Source organism: Bos grunniens, chromosome 17 (assembly GCF_055505025.1).
Source record: "Bos grunniens cultivar Pamir isolate PY7600 chromosome 17, Bosgru_T2T1.0, whole genome shotgun sequence".
In the NCBI taxonomy this organism is placed as follows: domain Eukaryota; kingdom Metazoa; phylum Chordata; class Mammalia; order Artiodactyla; family Bovidae; genus Bos; species Bos grunniens.
In genome coordinates, this window is record NC_141181.1 from 34,638,146 (window position 1) to 34,659,336 (window position 21,191).

At 38.4% G+C, this 21,191-nt stretch overlaps 1 long non-coding RNA gene across 3 annotated transcripts; it reads right to left on the bottom strand.

Moving 5' to 3' along the window:
- Positions 1-13,607: 13,607 nt before the first annotated feature.
- Positions 13,608-19,824, bottom strand: LOC147355183 (uncharacterized). 3 transcript variants are annotated; one of them, XR_015144370.1, is made up of 4 exons: positions 18,646-19,824; positions 18,441-18,560; positions 17,941-17,988; positions 17,521-17,691 (listed from the first exon to the last, which is right to left on the bottom strand). It is a non-coding gene; the product is annotated as an uncharacterized LOC147355183 (long non-coding RNA). The 3 variants fall into 3 exon arrangements; XR_015144372.1 differs by lacking the exons at positions 17,941-17,988; positions 18,441-18,560 and adding an exon at positions 13,608-15,288 and having other exon boundaries at positions 17,512-17,691; positions 18,646-18,772; XR_015144371.1 differs by lacking the exon at positions 17,941-17,988 and having other exon boundaries at positions 18,646-19,484.
- Between the last annotated feature and the right edge of the window lie 1,367 nt (positions 19,825-21,191).

Consider the following 21,191-nt stretch of genomic DNA (forward strand, 5'->3'; position numbering starts at 1 on the left):
TGACTGATTCTTTTAATATCGTAGTTCTAATTTATTCAGCATCGATATCTGCTGGCCTTCAGTTCAGTTCAGCTCAGTCACTCAGTTGTGTCTGACTCTTTGTGACCCCATGGACTGCAGCATGCCAGGCTTCCCTGTCCATCACCAACTCCCAGAGCTTGCTCAAACTCATATCCATTGAGTCAGTGATGCCATCCAACCATCTCATCCTGTCATCCCCATCTCCTCCTGCCTTCAGTCTTTCCCAGCATCAGGGTTTTTTCCAATGAATCAGTTCTTCACATGACAGCCCAGAATATTGGTGCTTCAGCTTCAGCATCAATCCTTCCAATGCATATTCAGAACTGATTTCCTTTAGGATTAGCTGGTTGGATTTCCCTAAAGTCCAAGGGACTCAAGAATATTCTCCAACACCACAGTTCAAAAGCATCAATTCTTCAGTGCTCAGCTTTCTTTATGGTCCAACTCTCACATCCATACATGACTACTGGAAAAACCATAGCTTTGACTAGACAGACCTTTGTCAGTAAAGTAATGTATCTGCTTGTAATATGCTGTCTAGGTTTGTCATAACTTTTCTTCCAAGGAGCAAGCATCTCAATTTCACGGCTGCAGTCACCATCTGCAGTGATTTTGGAGCCCAACAAAATAAAGTCTATCACTGTTTCCATTGTTCCCCCATCTATTTGTCATGAAGTGAAGGGACTGGATGCCATGATCTTAGTTATCTGAATGTTGAGCTTTAAGCCAGCTTTTTCACTGTCCTCTTACTTTCATCGAGAGACTCTTTAGTTCCTCTTCACTTTCTGCCATAATGGTGGTATCATCTGTATATCTGAGGTTATTGATATTTCTCCCGGCAATTTTGATTCCATCCTGTGTTTCATCCAGCCTGGCATTTCACATGATACGCTCTGTATGTAAGTTAAATAAGCAGGGTGACAATATACAGCTTTGATGTACTCCTTTCCCAGTTTGAAAACAGTCTGTTGTTCCATGTCTGGTTCTAACTGTTGCTTCTTGATCTGTATACAGATTTCTCAGAAGGCAGCACTCAATAAACAACAAACAACAAAAAACACTTTGGCTCACTCTAATGACTTTTGTGATTATATACATAATAATCAGTACATCTGCTCTGTGGCCTTTATTACCAAGCCTCTATGCCCTCCTCAAGGTTAACTTCATCAATAATTTGCTAGTATGTTACTTTTTTCAATGAAAGTATACTTTTATCTTGATCTTTATATGCCATTCCCTATAAAAGTCAAAAGCAGACATTGCTATGTTAAGTATGCAGAAAGTCCGCTTTCTGGGCATGGCCCCAAGATAATATAGTTTACAGCTTTAACATGTATTTAAATTTTTTATAGTATTGCTGTACTAATATTTAAATAATAAATATTTATAGAACACTATGATTACATATAGTTCTTTTGTTTGTGTGTTTGTTTTTGCCTCTTTGTTGCTATGGTCGGGGTAGTCAGGACTGTCATATATATCTTACTCAGTTTTAACAATAGTATAAGTTAGGGGAGCATTTTTAGTCTTTTTAAAAGATAATCAACAGCAAAATCTTGGTCTGATAAATTCTAGTTGTCTCTACTCTTTTTCACAATTTTAAAATAAACTAAAGTCCTCTCAAGAAGAATTTATTCTTCTATTTATGAAACTATTAGTTTCTATAACATCTCCATTAAATAAAGAAAAAGAGAAGTATCCTTAATTCAAACAGGAGGGTTTTAAAGAAAATAAAGGAAGATAAACAGTACAATGACGCTGTTGTCTGTAAATCACAATAAACAGCATTTCCCTTGCTACCCACCCAAAGGCCTTAAAGGAATCTTCCAATATTCTCCCTGGTCATTCATGCAATCTGACCAGTTCTCAGAACAGTATGGAGCCGAGGAAGCCCTTCTTAGGAATAAAAGTAAAAGTGGAAAATGAACTCAGAACCATCTACTATTCTTTTCTAAAAGCTCAAATGTTACCACTCAGATTTACCATCACCCCTCTAGGATATTTAGAGGTCTGCCCTGCCAATAGAAATTCAATAAAAAATTGAAGCCAAAAGAATGGCTGATTTTCAGTTCCCTCAATAGTGGCTCAATATCCTTCTTTCCTTGGTCATTCCCCACTCATTTCCTAGGCTTAACCTGGGAAACTCACCAAATGGCAAGTTATCTGGTCAACTGTTTATCCTGTCTACTAATAAAATTGTTCAACAATATCTGTTGCTTTTAAAAACATAGAGACACACACACACATATACATGCATAGGTACATATATATATATGTATCAACACATTCTCAAAATTATTGATCAGTAAATTTTGCATGTTTCATCTTGATTTTTTTGAAAGATATTTAGTCAATAAAACACAAATACCAAAAACTGGAAAAGGTAGAACACACTAATTGTTCTTCCTTTTGACATCCACACACACAATATTTATGAAAAGGACCATTCTTACAGCATGGAAACAAGGCAATTAGGAACCCTGGAGTTGGTCTGGGTCCTTCCAGAATATTTGCATGACTGAGAGTTCCTGCTGCTTCATCTATAAAATGGAACTGGTAATACTTACTCACTCTGCACTTTACATCTTTTACTTCCTTTGTGGTAAAGGGTGATATACATATTTCCACACTGAAGAGAAAGATCATCCCTCCACTGACACTGGAAAACAGCTGTAATAACTTCTCAGGTGTCATCGCCTACCTGAGTAAAGCAGAGAGGTGGTGTTCATCTTAAGCCACCAAAACTGGAAGGCCAAGAGTCAAGAACAGTATGCCATTAGCATTAAGAATCACCTACTATAAAAATTTAGGGTTGCATGGGTTGTAGGAAGAGTAGGAGTGAGGAAGAGAAGGCATTTACCCTCTTCATGTTTAAGGCTAGGAAACTTCAAAATTTTCAGATATTAGTATGTTTGTTGTTGTTTAGTTGCTGTTGTCAGACTCTTGTAACCCCATGGACTATAGCCCACCAGGCTCCCTTGTCCATGGGATTTCCCAGGCAAGAATACTGAAGTGGGTTGCCATTTCCTTCTCTAGAGGATCTGCCCACCCCAGGGATCAAACTGCACCTCCTACATTAGCAAGTGGATTCTTTACCACCGAGCCACCAGGGAATTTGGAGAGTGTGTTAATAAACTTCAAAAAGAATCCCCAAAACTTCCCATAGCTATCCAGCAGAATATTCACTCCTAGAGTGAAATTGAAAGTTTTAAAACTAAAATTTTAAACTCACCCACTCTATTAGTTCTAGCAGATATTCCTGGGGATTTGAAATCAAAAGAATTGGAGAACTATTATGAAAGATGCAGTATCACAAGTTCCTTTATTTAATCCAGGAAACAACTTAAGTCATGGACATTTTCCCTAATTTTTAAAATAAAAAATGAGTTAGCTTTTAGTAATTAAGCACATTCTCTATTTCATGGTTTATTACACTTGTTACTTAGAATAATTGGGACCTTCTGGAAAATTGCTCTCTGAGAAATTCAATAGTACGTTTGATTAATATTTTAATGTAAGACTATACCTTCCAGTCAGCTTAATAGTATATTAATATACTTAAATACTGCACAGTGAAATCTTGAGGTAATCTATTCCTCTGATATGCATGGTTATTAAACAGGAGTGAGTTAAATACGTACAAATGGATTTTAAAATATACCATTTATTTTTCAGTTTACTAAAGAAAAGATAGTTTTGCAACTGGGATCTACCAGGCTACTTTATATAACCCCCAGTCTCCCCACCCCCACCTATTTCACCCGAGGCCTGAGCTATACTAAAATTTTGCAAAGCCTTGCATTGTTCTCCCTGACACCGGATCAGCCGACACAGAAAAAGCAACTGCCAACTCGAAAGCAATCCGGTGATAGAGCCTGGTGCTATCTAATCAAGGGCAAAAGGTCACTTCCGAACAACTGGGCAATAAAAGATTATTTCTAGTGACAAAACCGAGAGGCCCAGAGGTGGGAGGTAGAAAGTGGGAAGGGGCTGGGGAGGGAGGAGGGCCAAAGGGCTCCTGTCTGTGGGAGGAAGTGCATTGACTTAGGGCAGCAGACGGGAACCATCTGGCTCCTTTAAGTTCTGTTCTTAAAGACAAGAGAGAAAGTCCCCTTTAAAGGGGCCAGTGACTCTGGTCTGTGAAATCCTAACTTTTTAATAATATAAAACCAGGCTTTCCCAGGCATAGAGAAATGAGAGAGGGAGAGAAAGGCAAGGAAAGAGGGAAGAAATATTCTGCCAAATAGAAGGTGACTTCTCAAAGCTAACTAGAGAATGCATTGCTTTTCAACTCCTATCAGTAAATAAACCCTCTTGATAACTACTAAGTCGGTGATCCAGCAACTGGTGTTTAATTATTATGGAAGTTAACCTAAAGTTAAAACATACACCCAGAGACACATCATCTGTAAAAGAATATCAAACCCTTGTTTAATGGTGCAGTTCGACTAATGTCTTTCTTTGCTCTCCCAGGACAACTAACTCATCCTCCTTCTACTTTACCACTCACCTCACCTCCCCTCATTCCAATCCTCTCCCTTGTTTTTATTGAAGCACTTTTGGAAAGGGTGCAAGAAAAGTCAAGGGCCCTATTCCATTCAGCCCAGATGCCTCAGTCTGAAAAAAGCTAGAATTACAAACAGTATACCCCATTTTCCCCAGCCCCCCAAAAGAGTCAGTACCAAATCAACTATGTCCTCAATTCCCTCATCTGTGATTTTTTTTAAACACCGAGTAATTACCAACTGAAATAGAAAGTGCCCAGGCTGAGAGACCAACTGCTAGCTGTGTGGCTGCAAACATGAGATCCTAATTACAGTAATTCAAAATCCACAGGACAGGAAGCCTAAATCATTTTCAGACTTTTTTTTGGAGGGGTGCAGCATGGCTCACAGACCAGTTGATCGGAGACAGTTCAGGGTGGGCCTCAGGATGATATTCATATTTCTAAATGTGAACATCTTTTAAAAGTGGCTGTGTCCAATAATTGGGATTTGGAATAAGTGTCTGCCAGCTCCTCCAGCAGAAGTGTTAGAAACAAAATTGAGCATTTCAATTTTGTCTGCTTCTCCTAAGACAACTAAACCTTTATCCCACCCAAGAGAAAATATTGAAAAACTGGTCTACAGAGGAAATTTCATGCAAGTAGGAAACAGAAATGCAGATAAGAAAATTGGAACTTGCTTTTCAACATCGACATAAACATGAGAAAATGTTACAAAAATATATTGCAATGACATTATAAGAAATTTTAACACAAAGGTGTATTTATGAAAATTTTCTCTCAAAGAAATACCATAAGATAATTTAAATTATAAGTGATGATGATGATGCTATTGGTAGCGGTGGTGGTAATCAGCAACTTTTATTAACTGTCCACTGCACATTGACCTCTTACCAGTAGGTATAACAGGATTGCCATAGAAAGTTACACCAGATTCATTCCTCAAGGAGCTTATAGTTTAAAAATGGGTGGGATAAACCCACTTGGAAAAAATGCCAAAGAATATATAAATTAGCCTAATAGTAATTGTTTCTTAATGTGTAAGGGACACCGGAATATAATATACACTGGATTAGGCCAAATTCCTTTAAGGAAGACCTAGAAGATGAATTTCCAACAGATTTTTTTTTTTTGAACAGAATTTTAAAGCAGAGTAGACACATGTTTTGGCAGAATGAGGAAGACATTGGTCTTTTCTAGCCAAGGATATTTAAAGGGGGAATGACAAAATCTGAGAATGGTCAACTTGATGTGATGCTCTGAACTGAAAGAGACAAAATAGATGATGATGGTTTAGAGAGGGAGGGCCTGCAGCAGAGGTGGGCACCTGAAAGTGTCTTGTTTAAAACTCAGGGGCTTCAAATGCAAATCAAAGCCAGAACACATCCATCAGGATGGTTTTTTTAATTAAAAGTGTTGGTGGGGATATGGAGAAATTGGATCCATTATGTACTATTGGTAGGAAAGTAAAATGATACAGTCACTATAGAAAAAATATGGTGGTTCCAAAAAAATTAAACATAAAATTACCATATGATCCAGCTCTTCAACTTTTGGGTTTATACCCAAAATAATAAAAAGAAGGGACTCAACCAGAATACTGTACATCCTTGTTCATAGCAGAGTATAAAGTTTCCATTGGAATAATGAAAAATTTCTGGAAATGGATAATAGTGAGGACTGCAGAAAAATGCGAATGTATCTAACACCACTGAATTGTATGCCTGAAATGATTAAACTGGTAAGATTTATGTTATTATTTTAGCACAGTAAAAAAGATACATTAAGATAAAAAAATTTTTTAAAAACTGATCATCATTTAATAGCCATGTGAGCATGGCTAAGATATTTACTCTTTGAGATCCAAATTTCTCAACTATAGAACAGGGATAATGGTATCCACAAAGCAGATTTATAAATACAAGAAATAATGTCAAGTGCCAACCAGTTAATACTAGTTAATATGAATTAACTAGGCTTCTTGCTTGCAAGAAAAGGAACCATAAATGAAGTAGCTTAGGGAATTTATTGGCTTATTGAAGCAAACTTCTAGAGGGTCAAGCCTGGAAGCTGGTCCCAGGAACAACAGGAACTAAAGACTCCAGTGCAATTGGGTTCTTCTAACCTGGCCTATCATTTCTGCCTGATAATTTCTCGGACTACTAGAGAATATGACTAATGGGATTCCAGGCACACATTCTCATACCTTCACAACTAGACAGAAAGAGGTCTTCCTTTGGTCCTGCTTGAAAGACTCTGATTGGACTATCCTTGCTCACATGTCCATCCCCTGAACCAATCACTGTGGCTAGGGAAGTGAAAAGCCTCCCCCTTAAAGGCATAAATTAAAGCAGAAGGATGGAGACAGCCACTGGGAGAGTAGATGTGAACCAGATAGCCTTCTGACTGGTGACTATATAGCAAACTCAGCAAATGGTAAACCAGATTTTACACATAACGTAACAGAAGACACCTTAGATACCTGAGCAAAGATCATTTTATCTAAGAAATATACATTTTATGTTATTTTTAACTAATCAATTAAGTTGCTCATTTATTAACACTATCTTGAGGTGCATTACTATATATAGGATAATTTTCTGAATAACTGAAATATTCTCCCAAGTATTAAGATTTTTAGGTTGAATTTTGCCTATTCTTTTTATGATAAAATATAAAAACACATTTTTTATAAATTCAAGATCACTCATTATGAAAATAAAATATCCTACTGTTTTGTAATACACCAGTACTCTGAGGAACCATTTTGGTGCTTGGAACTGCTTAAACTCTTCACTTGAAGGCCCAGAGGGCATCTTTTGATCAATAGCTGTTCTTTCTCTCTACATTTTCCTGCTTTAAAAAAAATCTCTTCCTTTCCATCATCCTTCATCCTGCTTCTAATTGCTGAGTATTGAACATCCAGATAATTAGTGACTATGAGTAAAATCAGACTTTCAGGGTGTATTTTATAGGGAAAAATGAATTGGCTTTGCTCCAAAGAATTATTATAGGTGTTTGAGGATCTGTTCTTCAGGTTCACAGTAGTGTTTTAGAAAATTAGAAGCCAACCTCTGCCTGAAATCCAGGTAGTTCAGAAAACTGAGTCAAGAGAATTAAACCTTATAGTGGAACTAAAGATCCCTGAGGCACTGAAAGTTTCTAATCCAGCTATCGAAACATATTTTATGAGAATTATGTAGAGAATATCCTCAAGCTTTAAGCTTGCATTTAAGAATTCAGAAGACATGTGTTAGAATATTTGCCAAGTGAGTTTAATTGGCCCAAAATATATTGGTTATTGAATTTCTTAACTAGATTTTCTGAAGAAATATTAACCAGATTAAGAAAACCTTAACTCTAAGACAGATCATTAGAGTGACTGTCAAATTAGCTACTAAAACAGAGAAACTGTTCACAGTCAATACAGCAATCCCTATTGATACTGATTTTTACAGTTTCCCTTTAAGGAGACTTTGCTTCAACTGCTGACCAAAGTACTGATGGCTGAGGCAACAACGTGTCTAAGGGAAATGACCGAGAGGGATCCTGAAGAACATGTGTGTTCTCTACACCTGTTTCACTCATAAACATAATGTGCACACCCTAGTATTTTCAGTAGCAAATGGTCAAATATCTAAAGAATCAAATCAGTGATTGCACATTCTGAAAAGAACTGTGTGTTGAAGGGAAGGTTAAGGAGGACAGGAGAAATTCCAAAGAGCTCTGTTTCTTGTTTGCTCTTTCTGAAAGCCTAGTGGGCAAATAAAATATTATTTTGTCATGTGATTAAAAGAGGAAATAAATGATAAAACACCAACATTGACCCATAGGCAAAAAGAATGCAGTTCCTAAGTTCCTACATAAACTAACTGCCTGCCATTCAAAGAGGCGAAAACCCACAGATAAAACCTGTGCCCCTGCCAAGGCATTAAGTCTCTACAGCTATGTAAACTGCAAAGAGTTTGCAAAGGAACAAATCCAGGACATAACCCCCTTGAGAACTACAAAAGGGATGCTTGTCCAGACATTCACATTGCATCATGCCACTTCACAACTTAAAATGAGTCTAGAAAAAGAGGCATGATTTTGGCATGGCCCAATCCTGTTACTTTCATTTCATAAGACAAGGCAAGCATATCCTTATTTTCTGGTTTACATTTTACCTGCTTGAATTCACATAGTGAGAAATTGACAAACCAGTTAAATCAAAATAAGCCAATCAATGCAGGGCAGCCAAGTAACTTACAACATCCGAAAAAATGAGTGTGGGGCAGTTATGCTATAAACTGCAAAACTTATTAGCAATCCATCAAAGCTGGATACTTAATGCTAGTGGCTTATCTAGGCACCTTTTCTATTCCTTCTCTCTGCTAAGTGAAGTGACAGTCGCTCAGTCGAGTCTCTTTGCTACCCCATGGACCTTACAGTCCATGGAATTCTCCAGGCCAAAATACTAGAGTGGATAGCTGTTCCCTTCTCCAGGGGATCTTCCCAATCCAGGGATGGAACCCAGGTCTCCTGCATTGCAGGCGGATTCTTTACCAGCTGAGCTACCAGGGAAGCTCTCACTGATAATTGGCTTCTAAGAGTAGAGAATTTGGACAACTTCTGTATGTGTCCAGTGTATTCAGTTCACACTGCTCTAGCTCAAGTTGTAAGATATTTTAACAGCACCAGTACTTAAACCCAAACCTGCTGCAGTGAGAAACAAGAATTTTGCAGATAAAAACATAGGTAGGTAGGTAGATAGATGATAGATAGAGGCTGACTACATAGGTAGGTAGACTGACAGACAGATAGCTAATAAATGTGCCTGTGGCCACCATGAGATTTAGGGTATAATCTTTCACTCCTAGATCTTTCATATTTACCCATGAGGCCAAATGTTTATAACCTGTGTATTTAAAGTAGCTGCCGTATGGAAAGAGCCAGATCTGACATTCACAGCACTAATAAAACAGTATCTAAAATATCAAAACATGTCCACTATATGAATTTTTTTCCCCTGGGATTCTTAAGTTTACCTAAATTTTGCCAGATTTAATACAATTTTAGTTTCAGGTTGGTATATATTTAGACTCAAATTCTGTTTTATGTAAACTTGGGAAATGTTACCCCACTATTATTATTTGCCATGTAAAACAGTAAAGGAACCAGCAAATTATAAGATTTAAAAAATGTAATATAAGAGATTTATTGTATACTTTTTTTTTATTTCCTTGAATCTGTTATTCAAAAGATTAGAGGGGAATTCAGAAGACTGAAGGTACAACCTTCTTTCCACAGCTTCATTTTCCTGCCTTCTCTGGTCTAACCTCTTATACTGTTGAAAATACAAGAGGAAAATACATTACTCACCATCTTAGTACTTGAACAGTACAAAAAACATTCAGCTCAACAAATTTTCTCCTGCTCAATAATGAAGAAGAGTTTTATCAAGATAAAGAAAGTCACCGGTGAGGAGTTTATAAACTACGGAGTATCCGAACTAACCTACAGTAAGCAATACATTGCTGACTGAAGGAAAAGTGTTAGTCACTCACTCGTGTCTGCTTCTTTGTGACAGCATGGACTGTAGCCTGCCAGGCTCCTCTGTCCATGGAATTCTCTAAGCAAGAATACTGGAGTGGGTAGCCATTCCCTTCTCCTGGGGCTCTTCCAGACCCCAGAATTGAACCCAGGTCTCCTGCACTGCAGGCAGATTCTTTACCGTCTGAGCCACCAGGGAAGACCCATCCTACAATAAGTAATACATTGCCAACTGAAGGCAATCTGTTTGCTTTGAACGTCAGAAGCCTTGGTGGGGCTGACAACCTCTTATGAAAATTACAGAGCTGCCTAATAGATGCTTGCTATCAAGCCACTGCACACCTCTGCATACAGCTAAGTCACTGAAGTACCTGCCGACGAAAGAATTCTCACTGTAATGTTTGAAGAATTATCTTCTGTCCAAAAGCCATACTGTGTTAGTTAGGTAGGGCTGCTATAACTATATACCACAGACTGGGTGGCTTATAATAATAGAAATGTATGTTCTCACAGCTCTGGAGGCTGGAAGGCCAAGACCAAGGTGCTGGCAGGGTTGGGTTTTGGACCTCTCTTCCTACTTTGAGGATGGCCAGCTTCTCACTGTGCCCTCTCACCAGCTTTCCTTGGTTCTGGATGAGACAGTCACAGAGTCAAAAAGAAACAGAAAGTGAGAGAGCAAGAGCTCTCATGTCTCTTCTTCTTCATGTGACACAAGTCCTACTGGATTAAGGCCCCACTGTTATGACTTCACTTAGCTTTTATTGCCTCCTTATAGGATCTGTCTCCAAATACAGTCATACTAGGGGTTAGAACTCCAGCATAGGAATTTGGGAGGAATACAATTCAGTCCATAGCACACACCTCAGTCTTAGAGATTTATGGGTGGCAATGGCAATGATCCACACAGTCAAAGGCTTTGGCATTAAGTCAATAGAGCTTAGGCCCTTATAAATTCCCTGGGTGGAGGGGAACAGTTTCTTTCACCAAAATATGGCTTAGTTTTATATCACTGACTTTTAGTGACGTTTGCTATGAGAAATAACCACACACACTCTTTCTACCTTTTTTTGTGGATACTGCCCATTCCCAAAATTCAATTCCTTCTACATAAGCTCTGGGTGAGAATTGCCTTTTAAAGGTTAGTGCTGGAAGGCAAAAATTGTCTTGCATGAGAATTTCCTATAATTCTTAAAAATCTCAAGAACCTCACTACAATAGTTTTATTTTTTCTTCTAGTCTGGCAGGAAATTTTGGATGATATTAGAAGCTCAAACTGGAGAAGGCAATGGCATCCCACTCTAGTACTCTTGCCTGGCAAATCCCATGGACGGAGGAGCCTGGTGGGCTGCAGTCCATGGGGTCGCTAAGAGTCGGACACAACTGAGCGACTTCACTTTCACTTTTCACTTTCATGCATTGGAGAAGGAAATGGCAACCCACTCCAGTGTTCTTGCCTGGAGAATCCCAGGGACGGGGGAGCCTGGTGGGCTGCCGTCTATGGGGTCGCACAGAGTCAGACACGACTGAAGCGACTTAGCAGCAGCAGCAGAAGCTCAAACATATCAAATCTATTAACTGCTTGTATTTGTAGTCATCCTCTTTTTTTTTTTTTTTTCCTGCTTTTTAACCCTGATTCTCTTATTTCTCTTTCAGTAACAGTTCTCTATTTTTTTTGTTTGTTTGTTTTTAGCTAACTCAAAAATACCTTTTTACGAAAAAGACAGTGTTTAAACACATGAAAGTAAACATCTGGAACTATAAGATTAAATCATAAGATCATCATAAGATTAAACCAGATTTATTTGTTTTTAAATCAGATGGCTGCTATTGAGTTCTGTTTAAAAAAAAAAAAAAATTGAAAAGAGAGTAAGCACCAAAAAAGAGAATCCTGATTGCCTCTTAGGTTTTCACTCACTATTCCCAGGAAAATGAATACCTAGCAATGAATATGAACATAAAATTTGAAAAGTAGAGAAACTCATTTAAAAGTGGAAGGCAAAGCTTCCAACAGAGTAAATGGATAATTTTGAGCCATTATATGCAAATTAACTTTCACACTGGTTGGTATTCTTCAAAGTGAACTTTTATCTTAGCTAATCAGAGTTGCTAGGAGATAAGCCCTACCCTACTGTTAATGTGAGCCCAGTTTTCCACCCTGGACCTCAATCAGATGGTAGTCCACTGCTAGAAAGTACGGTTTAAAGATTAAACAAAAGCAGCAACAGAGCATCCAGGAGGCAAAGGACAGATGCCCTTTCTGAGCCTGCACATGTGCTGGGATATGACTTCAAGGCCTCTCTCTGATAAGATTAATGCCTAAGGAAAAAAGCTGAGCATTTTAAGGTTTAGAAAGAAACTGTAGTTTCTGGAAAGGGAGTTTGTGAAAGGAGAGGTCAAAGAAATCAGAAACAAAAATACCTGGTTCTTTTAATGTGGTACAAAAATAGAGTCTTCGAATATCATGCTGCACTCTGTAGTACAAATGTTTTGCACATGTTGTGTGAACGTCTAGAGGATGCATTCGCAAAATATCAGCAACATGTGTTAAGATAATGTTTAAAATCTATCAATCATGTATGGATGTCAGAAAACAATATGCTTTGGGATCTGTTGAACAAGAGAAAGCTAATGCAAAGAACTGGATAAGGCCTTCCAAAAATTCTTCCCAAATAGGACAGACCTCCATAAAAACTGTCTTGTATTGTGGTCTCAATTAAATGAGAAAAAAAAAAAATAAGTAAAGTGACTTACATTTTGATAGGAGTTCTCTGGAAAAAAATAAGTTTTTACAAAGTAGGTGAAAAAGACTAGGCTAAACCACGTATGGAAAATTAGATCAAGATGGAGGCAGGACATAAGCATCTACCTTCCCTACGCAAAACCCTCTGAAAGAATAGGCGCGACTGTATGGGAGAACAACTCCTGAAGAATGCTAGAAAATAGGGTATAATTTGTAGACAACCAAATGCTGACAAGGATGCAGAGCAATAGGAATTCTCATGTCCTGCTAGTGGGAAAGCAAAAATGATATAGCACTTTGGAAAAGTTTGGCAGTTGCTTATAAAGTTAAATATACACTTACTGCTGTGGACTGAAGGCTTATGTGCCCCCAAGATTCATCTATTGAGGCCTGGTATGCAAAATGATAACTGCAGATAAGGCCCTTGGGAGGTGATTTAGTCATAAAGGTGGAATCCTCATGAATGAGACTGTAAGTGGCCCTGTAAAGGAGATTCCAGAGAACTCCTTCACCCCTCTCACCACGTGAGGACGCAACGAGAAGACGGCCTTCTACGTACCAGGAAGAAGTCCTTATCAGACATTGCCTCTGTCAGTATCTTGATCTTGGACTTCCTATACTCTGGAACTCTAAGAAATAAGTTTTTGTTGTTTATAAGGTACCTAATCCATGATATTTGGTTATACCAACCCAAATGGACTAAGACAATAAGTAAGTTTATTTTTCCATATTTTGTGACAGAAAAGCCAAGAATCCCAGAAAAACTGCTGTTCATCTTTTTAGCAAACTCACATTCCACACTATCTACTACCACTGTACAATAATGCTTTTATTAACATGTATAAGAATAAATGTATATCTTCCAAACTAAAAATTCAAGAAATGGAGATTACAGAGAAATGCTAGTAACCTTTCATTGAGGAGAAGTCAATCACAAAATAAGCAAAGAGTTTAAATGCCATATTTGGCAGTAAGAACTGAAATGCAAGGACCCTAGCCTAAGATTCCTCTTTGTGACCTCGGCTCCTATATGAAAAAGGGAAAGTGGCTAGTCATTTTGCCACTTCATACAGGGAAAAATCCCAGAAGAGAAAGAGAACTTTGACCTTTTAAAAGTGGTAATATATGAAATACAGAGCAAGGAGGTTACTAGTGCTGAAATTGTGATTCCCCTCCCCACCTCCCACCCCTGAAAATCTTTTGCTTCTGTAATTAAGAGGAAAAAATAACAGACCAAACTGGAGGCAATACATCTGTCTTGTTTGACACTAGGATCTCGGAACCTGGCCCTCTGCCTTCCAGGCTGGTGTCTGCTCCCTCATCTCCATCCCAGGAAATAATCATTTGTTTCTCCAGAGACTCAGTATTTCAATTTGCTTCTCTAAGAGAATTTAGTGCTTCTCTAAGAGAATTTTATGGATGTGTACAGGTTGGGCTTGCAAAACATTTTTGCTGAATTGCCCAATTACTGAAAATTATTGTATTCTGTCTTTTAAAATAATCAGACTTTATAACTTTAATTTGTCACGTAGTAGAACTTCCTCTCTAGTAATCTTAAGTTTTACCAGTGATTTATGCAGGTTTCTCAAGTGTCTGGTTTTCTGTAATATGATTTTTGCTTTTTTCTTTAAGTCATAAAATAATTATAAGTAATTGCACAAGAGCAATACATAATGCTAATTTTTTTTTTATTCTTCAAGGAGCAGGAGAGATGCATTAATTTTTCTTTATTTACCACACTATTAAACACTTCAGTTCTGTAGCCACCATCAGCACTAAATTCTAATTCCAAGTGATTTACTGAGCCTGAAAACCTCACCTCTCCCTTAAATGTCCCTTTTTCAACTGAGAACACAAAACAAATTTGCCAATATGTAGAGTGCTAGGCTACCTGTGTTTAGGAAGAAGGAAAAAAAAATTTTTTTAAACCTGGGAACCTTTAAAAGTGAACAGCTTAATTAATCATTTGGATTATTCAATCCTCTGTTTTCACTTTTACCCTTCTTTTTGGAGGGCAGGTAGGAAGAAGATTGTATATTCCTTTGGTTCATCAGTAATTGTGGTTTTAACACTAATACAACTTTAAAAAGCTACTGAAGCTTCTGGTCAGCGGGTTTTTGTCCCTAGAGTTTCAAAGCTTAGGGTAAATGGTTTTCTCTAACTCTGTTTAACTCAAATATGAAACAGGAAACTGTGATGTCGTGTCTAGTAAACCATCAAAAGCACTCTGTTTAAAACAGAGAAATTAAGTGAGCTCATTGCTGCCTTCAAATACCTGAATTTTGGCAAAACACTTAACCTATCTAGGAGTCATTGTAAAAGGTTAATTAAATAAAATCAAAATAGGGTCGTCACTTCTTCCTAAGGGCATCAGTTGTCTCAGCAAATGAGTTCTTTCATCATGGAAAATGAAACGTGTCAGCCTTCTAGTATGAGACTGATGTACACCGAAGAAATCTACCTTGCTTACAGCTCCAAAACGGCCTTCAATCTGTGGAACAAAAGAATAATTGAACTTGAACCTTCCAGCAGAGCCATTATAGCAGTACATTTTTATATCAATAACTTTGTGGGTGTACCCAGAGCTCATCACAACTGTGTGCGACCGGCCAGTCCTTTAGAGCACTTAAGGAAAACAAATATTTCTCTGAGGCTTTGACATGACAAACATACAAGTTCACTATCTAAACATTCAGTCATATTCTAAATGGATACTTTAAGTAATCACTTCCTACACAACTGGAATGAAATATACACTGATTTTAATGACAGTGATAATAAAGTTGGTTACATAATGCTAAGCCGGTCACCATGGGGAAAATGATGAGCATTAGTCTTTAGAGACAGAGTTTCTTAAGGTAAATTATTAGCCCCGTTAACGTGACTAACATAAAAAGTGGGAGATGGGGAAGAGAGGGAACAGCAGCCTAGCTCTCACAGCAAAGCTGCGATTGATTTTTCTTTTTAAGTCCTTTCTTTACAAGATTATCTTGCTGTAGTTTTTGGCCATATCAAATAATTACAGTTTATTTTAAATAAGAATCCTGTATTTCTGCTACTGAGCCTTTATGCTTTCACTGGCAACCCCAATTTTCATAGTTCTCTTTTTCTTATCTTATCGAGTATCTTAGTTTTCCTCCAATAAACATGTGTAGCTGAGTAACAGCTGGAGAGCTGAAAAGGACAAGCTGAGCTTTTCTCCTTCTCAACTCTCTAAAAAGGGCTCCACTTCACTAAGGAGATAGAAAGGAGGGAAGTAAATAAAGTAAAAGACAATTTTTGGTTCATTTCAGAGGGGCTATTTTCTGAAACATTGTTCTGATCTATACCATATTTTGGAAGCAATGCCTCTGGTCTAAAAGATTCAGTGAGCAATAGAAGATAATAAAGGGAGATCAGTAGAGGCATGTGTCTACTTCTAATTTTTTTTTTTTATTTTAGAAGGTAAAGAAAATAGGGGACGAGAATATGCAGAGAACTGTTAAAATCCCTTTTAACTAAGGAATGGATAGCAGGATTGTGCGCGGTTTTTGTTTTCTGCCTTATTCTTTTTTTAAATTTTCAAAAAACGGTGTTACAGTAAACACATGTTACTTTTATCAGCAGAAAAGAGGATTTAAGCGCTTTCCTATTTCCGGTTGCCAGGTCAGCCTCCTGATCCAGCTCTTAGTGGAGATCAAGAGCTTAGACTTTTTCCTTAAACCCACACCCTGGCACAGTCTGCACACGGCCTGGGCGTTCAGCAAGTCTGGACTGACTAATTAATTGATGTAGGGCTCCTTCACCTTTGTACACCTCTGTACTTAAACACTGTTCTCCAGGGTGTCTAAACACACTTAGAAAGAGCTGCTCTGGTTTTAAATGGTATATAAATTCTCTACTAAAGCCACTTCTCCATATTCATCATCTCTAAAGAGCAGATGAGTAAGGTGACATTTTCATGTTGTAGCTAGAGCTGGCTTGGAACCAAAAGTCACTGAGTTTAGGTTTAGAGTTATGTTCACTCTAAAAATAAGTTACTGGGGGATCTCAGACATGACCCAGTCTTTAGATTTTTATCAAGAATGCTGCCCACACATCACAATTATAAAGTTTAAGTATTAAAATTGAGATTTTTAAATTTTTTCCCAAAGAGAAGCCTCAACCTTCTTTTGGCAACAATGCTGGGAAAGAGAAGGCCATAATCTCCTTAAGGACAGGGCCCCCACTGTCTTTTTTATCCTTAATGCTTCTGCCAATATGTAGGGGCAGAGTAGGTATTTATAACTGTTGAAGATTGAATAAATCAATTAGTCTGTCAACACAGCTACAAACCTACTTTGTCACGAAGTAGATATAATATGTTTCAGGGAGAAGGGTAGTCTTAAAAAATACTATTTATTCGGAGTAGAGTATTAAAATAAAAAACCCATGACTACCAAACATATAATAAAAGAGTAGGATACACTGTTTTCTACAACATATTAGGCAGCTAAGACCATTTCATAAGATGGTCTTATGTTAATGATTAAATGTGATGGCAAGTAAAAACTTAAGCTGACATTATTTTAAACAAGCAGGTGGATTCTAGAGTTGAATTTATAAGACATAAAAAATTATCTTGAATAAGTATCAACAAGTGATGAAAACTGATAATAAATGCACCCTTAACTAAAATGCATGGTTTAAAGTGACAGTTTCTTTGAGTACCTCTAAGGAGTGCTTTCTTGCTTACCTGTCAGTGTTTTAATATTATTCCTTTTTCTTCTATTTTTTAAAAGTTTTGTGCTCAGTCATATATGTGACCCAGATTTCAATGCCACCTTGTTGATGCTAAGACAGCTTTTGTATCCGTAAAACCACTGCACAGTGTCTAAATCGGGAGCTGAATATGTTCTTCTACCTTTTATCGGCCCTAAAAAATGCAGAGCAAACATTATCTATTGTTAATTACCTGTAAAGTAGGGCTTTAGCCACTTCCCCTGTTTCTAAGAGCCCTGAAGTGAAACCTAAAAGAAGTCACCCATTGTTTTCCGCTGTGCAAGGGCCAGGAGCAAACAGGGCTCAAATTGCAGCTCTGAAAGGCCACAGGAAATTGGCATACCACTAATCTGCACTCAACTATTCAAAGAAACAAAGCCTGCATTCCTGCTGAAAAACTCACCAGCAGAAACCCAAGGCAGATCTGTTCAGCAAGGACCACAGAATAAATCTGCAGAAATAAAAGTTTTAATTAGAGTACCATGAGACCTGGCTCCAGTTTCCTAGCTCTAACATGCATCATTTAGGTTTCTACCTACTCTTCCCAGTTTTCCCCAAAATGAGATTACATAATTAGAATCCTTTCCACTGAATCATTTGAGCAGGGCTAGAGTAGGAGGGGACAATGTAATCAGAGGCCAAGGGTTCACTACAGACAGCTGAGTTGTGGTAAACTAGTATTCTAAAATAATCAAAATCCAAAGCACTTAAGATTTGCTTTTGTGTACTTGGGCTATACATACTCCTTGTAAATGCAAAAACATTTTTTCTAAACCTTGGGAATGAAACGCAATTAAGAAATTGGTCAGATTATCTTTCATAAAGCACAGCACAAGTTAGGATGAGACTCCATGTAAAACTCAAGGATAAAAGTAGCGATTTTTTTTTAACTGGATACTTCACCACAGTTCAAGTCATGAGCAGAACAGGGATGCCTCATCATCGGCTGGTGTGGCACACCCACTTGTTCTTTCTTAATGGTTATCAGAAAGGCTGGGGCTTCTCTGGTGGCTCAGAATCCGCCTACAATGCAGGAGACTCAGGTTTGATTCCTGGGTCAGGAAGATTCCCTGGAGAAGGGAATGACAACCTACTCCACTGTTTTTACCTGGGAAATCCCATGGACAGAGGGCCCTGACGGGCTACATCCATGAGGTCGTAAAGAGTCGTGTCGTGGTCCGGGCACGGGTTGGAAAAGAATTTCCAGACCTGAGGCAGAATGAGAGGAGAATAAAGTTTATTAGAGTAGGAGATGCTGTTAGAACAGCGGGCCAGCTCAAGGGAGAACTGAAATTAAACAGGGGTCCTTAGTCCACTTTTATACCCAGGGTACAAGGAGTGGGATAGGGGTCTTGCGGGTCATTTGCTGATTGGATGAGGCATGTATACTGGGTGGGGAAGAGTAGGGCAAATACCTTCTCCCTACGGGGTAGGAGGGGAGACAGGTTATACTGTTCCATTAATAGTTACAACATGGGAGAGGGAAGGACCATAAGGGCCTGGTTTTTCCATTCCTGCATTCCAAGACCCTCCTTGGTTTTATCTGCTCTTTCGTCCTTGGGTCACTAGAAGTCGGACACAATTTAGCGACTCAACCACCAACCACCACATCAGAAAGGTCACAGAATGAACTAACAGGGTCAGGGATGTTATGTTCTAGTCCTAACTTTATCAAGAAATTGGAAAATCGTATTTCCTCCCTATGTCAAACTTCCTTACCTATAAAACTAGGTGAATAATTCAGTCCCTCCTTAACTCACGAGTTTGTTGAAATACCAAAAGTTTGTACACCTAGGTACTTACAAAAATATTATGTGCCATGTACAATTTGAGATATTATTGTATTTAGTAAAAACAATGTTTTAACTGAGTGATAGTTATATGGTATTATCATAGATCTTCAAAAACATATTGTTGTTGTTCAGTCACTCAGTCATGTCTGACTCTGCAAACCCATGGGCTGCAGCAGGCCAGGCTTCCCTGTCCTTCACCATCTCCTGGAGTTTGCTCAAATTCATGTCCATTGAGTTGATGATGCCATCCAATCATCTCATCTTCTGTCATCCCCTTCTCCTCCTGCCCTCAATCTTTCCCTTCATCAGGGGCTTTTCCAATGAGTTGGTTCTTCCCATCAGGTGGCCAAAGTACTGGAGCTTCCAAAAACATATATAGAGTAGCCATTATACATTTGAAAAAAAGGGACATTTTGAAGAGTTTTGTGCCTATGCAAATTGAACAAGAAGAGTAAGCAGTAAGTTCAGTATCTAGGAGAAAGAGTATCAGCACCTTGGAAGCTGAGCAGGGTTCTTGCCTCCTCCAGGACTCTCAAGTCAACTCAGTATTAGGTCAGTCGTGTCCCAACTCTTTGTGACCCCATGGACTGTAGCCCACCAGGCTCCTCTGTCCATGGGATTCTCCAGGCAAGAATAATGGAGTGGGTTGCCATGTCCTTCTTCAGGGGATCTTCCGACTCAGGGACAGAACACATAATCTGCATTACAAGCAGATTGTTTACCGCTGAACCACTGGTAAAGGTAGAAGTCCTATTTGTTAGAATACGCAAGACTAAAATGGCTTAAAGCAGATTACAGACCATATCAGAATATATATTTTATTAATATAGTAAATATTCCTCTGGACATAAAAACAAGATCCAAATATGGGTTCTTATGACTCAATTGTAAAATGCAGGAAAATATATCAATAAATATGTACTCAGCGCGTACCATGGACAAAGCACCTTTGGGGTACAGGTGAGTCTACAACATAACCTCAAAGAATTACAGTATCAAAGGAGAGACAGGACATAAACTTTGAACAGGGGCAGAAAATACCACCCCAAAATGTGCCACCTTAGCGTAAAGATTATATTGAGCTAGAAGCACTGATAAACAGCAGGTACAAGAGGGGTTCTGTGGCCTCCTCTTTTCTTTCTGGAAGCAGGAGATAAAACTCACATATGAGGGATGCCCTCACTGTACCAGGAGGAGAGGAACATTCTTATCACCAGAGATGGAGGGTGGAGGCTGAGAGAACTCTGTACAAACAGACCTTGTTAAAATAGCTCAACTTCCTTTACTGTTCATATATTTTAGTTGCTTTTCTGTAACTGTCTCTCTTTGTTCAACCACAGTATGAATGTTTAGGCTTGGCTACATCTCTGGGTCTTCATCTTCCTATAGGGTTCACAGGTACATGTAAAATTCTGTATGCTTTTCCCGTTAATCCATCTGATGTCAATTAATTCTCAGGCCCAACAGAACTTTAACAAGGAAGTGGTAAAGTTTTGCCTCCTCTTCAATACTGTAAACATTAAAAGTAATGACCCTTTTACATAATGATGTTACTATAGAATTTCTAGGAGAGATTATTTAGTCAGAGAAATAGGATTTAAACCTAGTTATAAAAGAGTAGAGGCTTCCTGAGTGGCTAAGATGGTAAAGAATCCACCTCCAATTCAGGAGACACAGCTTCAGTCCCTGGGTCAGGAAGATCCCCTGGAGAAGGGAATGGCTACTCACTCCAGTATTCTTGTCTGGAGAATTCCATGGACAGAAGAGCCTGGCAGGCTACAGTCCATGGGGTCGCAGAGAGTTGGACATAACTGAGCAACTGACACTTTCACTTTTTTTTTTTTTCCAGGGACAGAGAGTG